Below are 10,746 nucleotides of genomic sequence, written 5' to 3' on the forward strand. Positions count from 1 at the left end.
TATAAAAAAAAAAAAACTTGCTGTGTTTTCGCTGTGGTTGTAATTAAATAGGAGATTCAAGCTGCCATTTGAACAAATACCCACATTAGTGCTGCTTAAGGGAAGATTTTTGTATGGATTCCCACCCAATTAGACTCTCAGCTAATCGAGTGTAAACACTGCTCTTTTTGTATGTTTTTCAGTTTGCATTTTTCCTGTCATGCTGCTGAATTTATTCTTTATGAACATTATATACTCTGCATTTTGATGGAAAATCATCGTAGACTGTATCTATAAATGTTAAATATACCAAATGAAAACAATCACTAAAAAAAGAAAATCACAAAAATGACTAAATACAGTACATGTATTAGCTAGGTAACTGCAAATGAAAAAATAAATCATATCCTAATATGAATATTAGGCATTTAAATGTCAAAAAAAACATTACTCTTGTAATGTCTTGGGATTAAGTTGAGTACAGAGAATAACTATTTCTTTGATAATAATTTTACTTATGTTCAGATGGTTCAGATGAAACAGAGCTGGACTCATCAAGGCTGTCTGACTCGCTAGCTCTCAGTTTGATGCTAGGGTGTTCTCATGATATGATTTGTTATGTTTGAAATGAAGGGCTTTTTTCTCACCAATTGGATATGATCTACTCATCCAAGCCACTAAAGATCAGAGACTGTGTTTCAGTGACTGTGCACACATCAAAGGCCTTATGGACGAGATAATCCAGATAACTAGGTAATAATGCTATTTTCTCTGCACAAAACATGTTTTCAATGAAATTATCACCGCCAAATTTCAACTAAAGGGCTTTGGAGCTTCCGTATCCGATACCAGTTATTGCAGATGAAGAGCACACTGCTCTACTTTCAAGTAATCCAAGACAGAAATGCCTAAATACCTTGTCAAGCTATCCAAGGATATTAGGGAAGGAAGGAGACAAGTGGCCTATCCATAACACAATTAGCTTCTCTGATTTCCGCTTAGATTTAAATTCAAACAGTGATTGGAATTGCATATTGCAGTATCATCTCACAATAATTACATTTATTGCACAATGGATTCTGTTTGACTGGAAGAGAAAGACCAAGCAGTTCCGATCTGAGTTCAGCAAAAGCAAAGTGATAAGAGCTTCTTATTGCTAGGTGACAATACATACAATGAATGTCAATTGGCCAGACAGCAAAGCCATGGAATTAGACATTTTTCTAGTGAGTATAGTCGAATATATGCACAGTGGCCTCTGGAGGACCTTCTACGCTCTCATTCTGCTCTCATATTTGCAGTCGCTTCTTTCCCAGCACAGAGCAAATAATTTCAAAAATTAGGTGACACATGTTCTTACTCCAGCTCAGTGTATTAAAGTGGTAGGCAAACACTGGAGGCGCAGAATCTAGATGGCCTTTCATTTCCTTATTCAAATCAGCAAGTATCTGGAGTTGAATCTTGGCACTCTGATCGGAGAGGAATTTGCTTATATATGAAGTGCAATATTTCTTTCTTCCATATTCTTGTATTTACTTATAAAATAATAAATAAGGTGAATAATGCCTGTGTGTTCTTGAAATACATAGAGTGTTATGTCTATATGACAGACATATGTCTGGGAAAATCCCACTCATTTTAAAGTCTGAATTTTATGTTTATATATATATATATATATATATATATATATATATATATATATATATATATATATATATATATATATATATATATATATATATATATATATATATATACAAAAGATAGACATATTACATATATAGACACAACACTATGTATTTCAAGAGCACACAGGCATTATTCACCTTATTTATTTGGAAGCACTGTTTGATGAACAAAGAAAATTAATGCCATATTATTTATGCAGTCCATGTTTGGAAATAAATGTCAAGTGACCATAATTTCATGTTCTAATTAGCCCTGGTAAGAACAAAGTATTTTGAAATCAACATAACATCACTTGTTTATGAACACTAGCAATTACTTACTGGCCTTTTTTTGCCACTCAGATTTCTAGAGTATAATATTTTTCTGATATATGCCTTTCATATCACACCAAACAATGCACCTACATCTACAATACTTTGTTATTTTTAGACATGTACGTCCATCACGTCCTGTCATGGGCATCATTAGCACTTCTCTGCATAAGTGAGTCACTTGCCAACTGTTTCTCTCTTCCTCTGGCTCTTATGAAGCGGCGGTGACCTAAAGCACAGCAACACACAAACACATTTATATGGCACTAACAACACAGTATTCAGACGTACACTCTGTCATTAAAGAAGAAGGCATGCACATGCACAGTCATATATTTTTATATATTCCTGAGGGAGGTTATTAATATCTGGACAATAAACCACAACAGATTATTCATTCATTCATCAAATAAATGGATTAGGTTAGATAAATAGAATAATTACTACAAGTACATACTCTAGATCACAAACTCTTAGAGAAGTTCACAGATGTTGTAATGGGTTGTTGTGATTTGAACCACTTTACTTCCTCATTGTCCCATAAATCGGTAAACAAATCATTCACAAATTATGCTGAGATGGCTCATTTTCTTATCGACTATAGTACGCGGCTGTTTTAATCATTACCTAATTGTCTAGCTGCTCTATCGACAGTGTGGTGCCCCGGCTGCACTGATTTCTGCTGACATCACCATGCGGCCCGTGAATCTGTGTTAACCTTTTGATGTCCATTGGCGCCTGGCATGCTGATGATGATTGATCAAGATGACCCTTGCTGTTAGATAATACCTAATCAGCGTTCAGAGTAATTTGTGTAAATGAGACCTCATTATTGATGATGGGAAACTTTGGAAGCTTTCATGCACACTAATGCCAGCACTACCATTCGTTCATCTCAAAATGCTCTGGTCCTTTGAAACAAAGGAGCTGAAATGCCAAACACAGACAAGAAAGAAAAGGGTATGACCAGATGTGAAGCATTTGAGGTTAAAAAAAAAAAAAAAAACTTTTGCTGTACATGTAATGTGTTTCTCCTGAAATTTACTGAACCCACTTTTCAAATATGCTTTATAACCATCCCACCCAGCTCTAACTCCTCCAATGATTAGCTACATTATTCATCTCATAATAGCACTTAATCACCGCAGGGATTTTCACTGGTCGCCATCTGCATATTCCTCTTAATATTACTTAGAACTGCTCCATTATGCGACTCGCCTATCTTATTAGAATTATTAGCTGGTGAACTGTCATATAAATGACATCCAACAGCCGAACGCAAGTTACTTTTTTAAACCAATTTCGTCAGCATACTTTGACTGACATAAGTGCAATGGCATATTTAAATGACAATAGGTGGTGCGAGTGTGTCTCTGCATACTTATTCACCAACTGAGCATATTAAAATTGCTATTTAATGTAGAGTTTTTGCTTAACATATTTCGCTTCAGAGAGAGAGAGAGAGAGAATAGTAAAGAACAGCACAGTAGAATTACTAAATACTGAAACTTCTGGATGAAATTTGGCCTTACTAATGTGACACAGAGAACAGGCGTGCACACACTGCGGGGTGCCACAGGGGACACAATCTGTCATTTATTTTGCAGATGATGGCAGGGGTGGAGGTAAGCCATAAAGAATCATTGTAATAATGCTGTGTCTGGTGTAGCATCTGAGTAGGGCTTCTAATCTCATAAAAAAAATTTGTCCATGTTAGTGTGTGCTAGAGGGCTGCTATCTCTTCTCCACAGCTACACCACAGCATGAGTGTCAGGCCCTGGCCACCAACCCTAAGGCACTTGCACCTTGATGATGATTGATTATGTTGTTTTCTTCATTACTTTAAACCCAATCAGTGCTTGGTGTAATTTGAGCAATGATAGCTCATTACTGACAATTGCACAGTTTAAGCTCTTCTTAATTTTACTTTGCCATGCAGACCCCTTGGGACATCTGCATAGGATAGACACCTTCAAGACAAGAGATCTGTGTCTCCTCTACACACTTAGTTTTTGCCCTCCATCTACAGATGTAATAATCAAATAGGGGAAAAAAGCTTAGATTGATTCAACTTTTCTTCTGAAATTAATTCCAAGACCAGTACAATCACAATAAAGTGAAAAGTTAAGTGTACTCTGATTGGAGAGTGAAATGTCTAAATTAGTTTTGTGCAGTTAATTACAGGACATGACCACCACTCTGTCATTTTTGTTTTTCTTCATCTGGTGCATATTTCCATAATTAGATATAATACAAAAGAGAGCAGACTGTTTCAATCTCATTTTGATCTAATTACAATAAATGGCCAAAACTATTACGATTTATAAAAAAAAGTCGAAATGGTACGATGGTGTTTCATTCCAACACCTTTAATTAACAACCCATTAAATTTACAACACCTCAATAACAGCAATTAATAAAACAGTTTTACAAAAAATATTAAATAATTGAACACTTTTAATTCTGCTTAGATCTTTTTTGTTTTCTTTTAACAAAGAAAAGCACAAACATTGAATACTTGAAACAGTGAATCAAGTGCATACAGCTGCTTTTAAAGTTAAAATTCACACTTCCCTTTTAAATTAATACAAATAAATAACAATGGTCTCAATTTTCTTTTTATAAAATGTCTTAGAAAATAGTCCTATCAAGGACCTGTTAAGACCCTCGTATAAAAGGAATCCAGTGGCACACCGCCACTCACTGCCTCTCCAACACTTGTCAATAGAAAGTAAAAAGACAATGAAAGTTAAAAATAGATTGTGGCCCTTATTTTTTATTCAAGAGACATATGCTATGCTTATCAAGTGCGAGCAGACTGAACGCCCTCTCTCTGGGAGGAGGAGGCCCAGATACACAGGGGGAGGGAGGGGGTGTCAGGGAGGTGGGTAAAGAGAGGTCACGCCACAGCTTTACACACCATGATCAGCATCAATAGAACATTTGGAAGGAGAGTTTGCCCTGGTCCTCTAGGAATTTCTGATATATAGGGGTGATTCATCATGTTAGTTTTGTTATTATTGCTTTGATTTCTCTTTGGGCATGCTCAGTCCTCAGAATAATAATCACAAAAATATCTGGAAGAAAGCTGAATGTGCTATGAGAATGTGGAATTATGGCCATATCTCTTTTGGAGAAATACTGTTTCAATTATAGCTGGCCCAAGTCTACATGGCAAAAAAAATTTTAACGACAATGGATCTACAAAAAAAAAGGGATTTTAATGATATATAAATCTCTAGAGATTTTAATGATATATAAATATAATAGTACACTCTGATAAGAAAATATGAAATAATTATACCACTAGTGTAATCTACATTAGTATGAAAAAAAGAAAAAAAAAAGATTGAACTGAATTTTTTTTTAATTGCTTTGTAAAAAGCCAACAAATAACTCTACCTGGTGAAAAAACCAATACAGCCCAGTTCAAGTATTTGATTTATGGCATGAATTTCTGTGGTGTATTCTATGTCTGTCTATTTTTATAACAAAATCTATCATGGCATGTTAAAACCATGCTTTATTAGTCGTACCATTCAATCCCTCATCCTGAACACATTTAAAAACCATTGGAACTGCTACAGGTATCTAAAACAAACAAGCTCACTGGCAGAGGCAGTAAAAACAGCCGTCATCTAGAAGAGCCCTAATGTACTAAATTACAGAACAAGAATAATACTCTGTCAGAGCTCTGATACTTGTGGCAGTATTTTTCAGTGCACAGACAGTCCTGCCCTTTTCATCTCCCTCCCCTTTGGAGAATTCTTCATGGCATGTGCTGTCTGCTTTCTTGTCGAGCAAATTTCAGTTCATCAAAAGCGAGTGGAATGTATGTCCTTGTACCGTGGCTGTAGCCACATACAGTGTCATTAAGGTGGTGAGAAGGAGAGGGCAGAGACACGCTCACACACACACACACACACACACACACACACACACACACACACACACACACACAGAGTCATACACACAGACACAGAGATATTTGAAGTTGTCCCTGTTTGAAGCCAGATCCTTGTTATCAGAGAGTTGTTCTGGGCTCCATTTCCTGGCTTTTTTGAGGGCAGGCCAGAGGCTTTTATGTGAGAGCTACACTCATGCTCTCTGTGTCGAAACCAGCCGAGCTTAAGCACTGCCTCTCAGCTGCTTATCTGCTGAGATAAGCAGCCTAAGGCTCCTGGATGACAGATACAATAATTCCATGCTGACTGTAATTTGTTTGTACTGCCACTTTGTAAAATAATATGAAACATAATAAAAATTCAATTGAATTACTTTTATTTTAATTAATAATATAAACATAATAAAAAATAGTATTATAACTAGAATATATTTTATTTTATGTATTACATTGTTATAAAAAGTAATATATACAAATGAATATGAAGTTAAATAGTTTTTTATTAAATAACTGTATATAATAAATATGGCCACTGTATTGACAACTGTTACCAGAAAAGTTACAGTTGGAGAATGTTGAAAAAAATTTACATTTAGAATCTGAAAAAAATTAAACTACTGCTTTTAAAATGACATTTAAAAAAGGAACTTTACAATGTGATCATTGGCTCAGTGAGCTTAACCACTACCCGAACAGTGTTCAGTTACAGTTACACAGATTACACAGAAATTATTACACAGAAAAAAGTATTTTAAATGAAACTTGATTTTGGTAGCCTATGCCAAGATGAGGGTACTTAGTCAAAATGGAAAGAAAATGTATTGCATTTCAGAGCAAACTGTGCGTGTAATTATACTTCTATTTTTATTAAAGATAGAAAGATAAAAATTCCTAAATAAAATTGTCCCCAGAATAATAATAAAAGAATACAGAGCAAAGAAAAGGTGAACAAGGCCACATCATTTCAGTACCTTCTTGGCCTCTTGTGCTTGTCTGCATGCATGTTTTATTAAGTCATTGGCTAGCCACTGAATGACTCATCTCATTACGCATGCTCCAGAAACCAACCAATTACAGGCTATGTAAACAACTGTGTCACACCCCCACTCTGCTCTGATAATGCTTTTTCTTGTTTGAGATTAACTGGCAAAATAAGAAGAACTCAGCCTTGGAAGGGCCTGTGCTTAAACAGGCTTATAAAAGCAAGGGAGCAGAAAGAATGGCTTCTGAGCCCCAAACTAAGGTAACTCACTGTAAAAAAAGTTTTCATTTACTATTTTATGCATGAGAAAACAAGGCTAATATCGCAGCAAGTAGCTACAAGTCTGAAAATCTTTCTGGTGTGTTTATTTCATGAAATACATTGTATTTAGGCTTAATTCACACTCCATATGGGCCTGAAACCAGTTCCCTGACAATGAGAAGTGTGTGAGAAAAGGAAGCCGGAAGGGAGTAAGAGGGGGAAAGAGCGGTTTATAAGCTGCAGTTCTCTTTGACTGTAATCACCTCTCTGGAGGCCCATTGGACTCCCCAGGCCAAAGAAAACAGTTATGATTGGAAAATGATCTGGAATTCCCACATGCTGATAGGATATCTAGTATTTTCTTTTTTCTAACTTCTTCTCTAACTCCTCCCCTGCTTTTATTATATCTCTCTTAACTTCAGGCAACGACATCGCTCTACAGAGACTGCCAAGGGAGAGGAGTAGAGGGCAAAGGAAAAAGAAGAAAGCCAAAGCCTGTACAACCAAAGCCCCATAGCTGCCGCAAGCTGTTTTCTCTTGTTAATGACCACCTCTCACCCCTTCACTCTTTCCACTAAGATTTACAAGATAAGTGAAGGGCAAATTAGCATGACTTGAGTTGCGTTCATGCAGGATGTCAGGTGGCATTTGTGTAAGGAACTTGCACTTTTGTAAATCTCTCAAATATTCACTATGTAAGATGAGTGTATGAGACTTAGCACTGGTCCACTGTCTGGCCATTATGTTACTTCCCACAGGGTGGATACACTAAGGACTACTGGTACTGCTCTTGAATGTTTTGTTGTGGATTTAAAAAAACAATTCCAAACTTCACTGCCTACCTTTCAGAAATCACAAGTATGGTACTGACTTAATTAAAACATGCAGAAAAAGTCTAATGAAAACAACATGTTCTTTATCTGTATCTTTATCTATAGCTACAAGAACATTCCATGACCATGTGTTTGTTTTTAATTCCCCACAGCAGTCATCTGCCATTCATTAACACCAGCTGGAAAAAATTTATTTTATTTTTATTTTATTTATTTATTTATTTAACTTTTTTTTCTGTGGCCTTTCTGTGGCCTTTACCAAAAAAGATATATAATTTTAACAATAAAAAAATAAAAATTCTTATCTAACTTACTGTTTGATGTATAGTGGCAATTAATTTTATTTGTAAACTAACAGCATAAGCAATCACTTTTTTCTAAGTTTGTGCAATCCTATTAAAGGGTGATAATATCCAGTATTGTTTATTTTAATTATATTGTATTACTAGTCCTGTCAACTTTTTTATGTAGGCATGCCACTATTTAACAGTATGTGAGCATGAGTTATTAGTCAGAATTACTCTATAACAGCTCTTTTTCTTTTTCAGTCTTTTTCTTCACAATAAATCAGGGGATCTGATGTCAATCAAGAAGTTATTTGCGAAAGTATTTTAAATTCTCTAATGTGTGTATATGTGCACCTGACACTAAGACAAATTCCTAGTACTGTGAAGTGCTCTTTGCTGAACCCTTTGCTGTACCTTGCAATAAAACCTTATCTGATTCTGATTCTGAATTGATACCGCTGTAAGCCCCTGCCCCCTTTCCCCAATCGCTCACTGAATTTACAGCCTCAAGTTCTGTTATGGAAATGCGTGAATGCTGTGAGTTCACTAATGTGACTGAAATTTAGCAATGTATGTAGGCTTTGTGGGTTTTTTTATCTGCAATTTCCTTACTAGGCAGTGTAGATTTGGTAATTCATAAAGACAAAAACAATTTCTTTTTTACAAAAAAACGGTCTATTGTGTGTGTGTGTGTGTGTGTGTGTGTGTGTGTGTGTGTGTGTGTGTTTTACTGTTTTTAATTGTGCATCTCTGATAAAGAACATTTTTATTTTGAAATGGTGGAAATACTTATTTTCATTCATTTAATTTAGAATTTTTTAAATGGTAAAACAATACCACCCAAGCCTAAATTTTACAGTAGAAAGTTTGAATGCACAGTATATTATTTACATGCTCATCAATATTCAATAAAATAAAGTATAATTGTAATTGTTATTTTCTTCACATTTGTTTAGACTGGGATAAACAAATGTTTCATACTGGAAAACACAATCAATGCACTACGTAATGGTGACAGAATGTGAGCTGAAGATTAAAGTCGTTTACAAAGCTTAAATAAATTTTTTAAGTGTGAATACAATTGCATCATGAAATCTAATAGATACATGAATGAACATATGTACTTACAGTACAGGCTATTTTAAATAACTTAGGTTTGTTGAATAGCTTGCATTTGAAAAACCCTCCTTACTATTAAATATACTAAAGAAATTATTTTACAATACATACATATGCTTCTGTAAGCTTAAACTGTTTAATAAGTCAGGTATTTAAGTTCATGAGTTTTACATAAATCTCTGTCTGTCTCCTGACTAACGGGCTTGATACTCATTGTGAACAGTGCACTCTCTATGAATAAAAACACAGAGAAACAGTTAGGTTCTGCATCATGTCGGGTACAGTACACAAAGCACAGACAGATCACTGCAATTAAAGGTGCACATGCTTCACTTATGCCTAAAGTATGGCCTATAGAGGTGAGAGAACGGTGAGGAAAAGAGAACAGTATAGTCTTTCTCATACACATACAGCATAAATTACGTCCGACGGTGCGAGTGCGATACCACCGTCGAGCGGCCAGTCAATGGCGAGGGCAGGGAGAGGCAATGGAGCGCGGTAATGTGTAATCTTACTACTCAATGGGCTGTGCCCAGCAATGGGCCTCTGAATGCAGGAAGTGTCAGGGAGATAAATAGCGGAGTGTCCCTCTCAAAAAACATGATTAATACCCCCGGCTAGTGACGCTGCAGAAGATGAAGTGGGAGCAGCTGGCTCAGGCAGCGCGGGCACGCAGAGAGAGGTTTTGGGGGGAGTAAGAGAGAGAGAGAGAGAGAGAGAGAGAGAGAGAGAGAGAGAGAGAGAGAGAGAGGGAGAAAGCTGAGGGAAGGGTACGAGTGCAGCAGAGCAGAGAGGGCAAAGAGGAGGAGACAGCGGCAACCAGGGGGAGGCAGATCAGGCAAGGGCAAGCTGGGCTGGTGAGAGAGGAGAGACACCCCCCCCCTCCACCCGCACCTCTACTAGTGCCCTCTGTCACAGCACACACACACACACACACACACACACACACACACACACACACACACACACACACACACACACACACACACACACAGAAAACAGGCTTAGTTTAGAAATAATCTCCTTCAATCACACCCTTGAGCATGTATGCAACAACATGCAAATAGTCCATGTGTATAGGCAATAAGAAGCAAAGTGCCTATTATGCTACATGAAAACCTACATCCATCAGATTGTATGTGAGAAAATCAGACATAATTGTTCATATACTGTGTCTTTAAGTTTGCCTAAATAAATGACATACATGTTGCTGGCTTAGAGGTAATACAGTAATGCTTGACAACTGGAATTTTGGGGATTTTTGCTGTTGTAAGTAAACATGTCGAGGGATGGGCTACTTTTTCACAGTTCAATGGGCCAACCCTCCCCTCATACAATTAACTTTTGCGGCGTAATGGGATGATTGATAAGCTGGAAGTGT

At 36.5% G+C, this 10,746-nt stretch overlaps 1 long non-coding RNA gene across 1 annotated transcript; it reads left to right on the forward strand.

Moving 5' to 3' along the window:
- The first annotated feature begins 7,004 nt into the window (after positions 1–7,004).
- Positions 7,005–9,182, forward strand: LOC310731830. Its single transcript, XR_014535300.1, has 2 exons — positions 7,005–7,126; positions 7,549–9,182. It is a non-coding gene; the product is annotated as an uncharacterized lncRNA (long non-coding RNA).
- Positions 9,183–10,746: the final 1,564 nt, after the last annotated feature.

This window comes from Silurus aristotelis, assembly GCF_946808225.1.
Source record: "Silurus aristotelis genome assembly, chromosome: 10".
NCBI classification, from domain to species: domain Eukaryota; kingdom Metazoa; phylum Chordata; class Actinopteri; order Siluriformes; family Siluridae; genus Silurus; species Silurus aristotelis.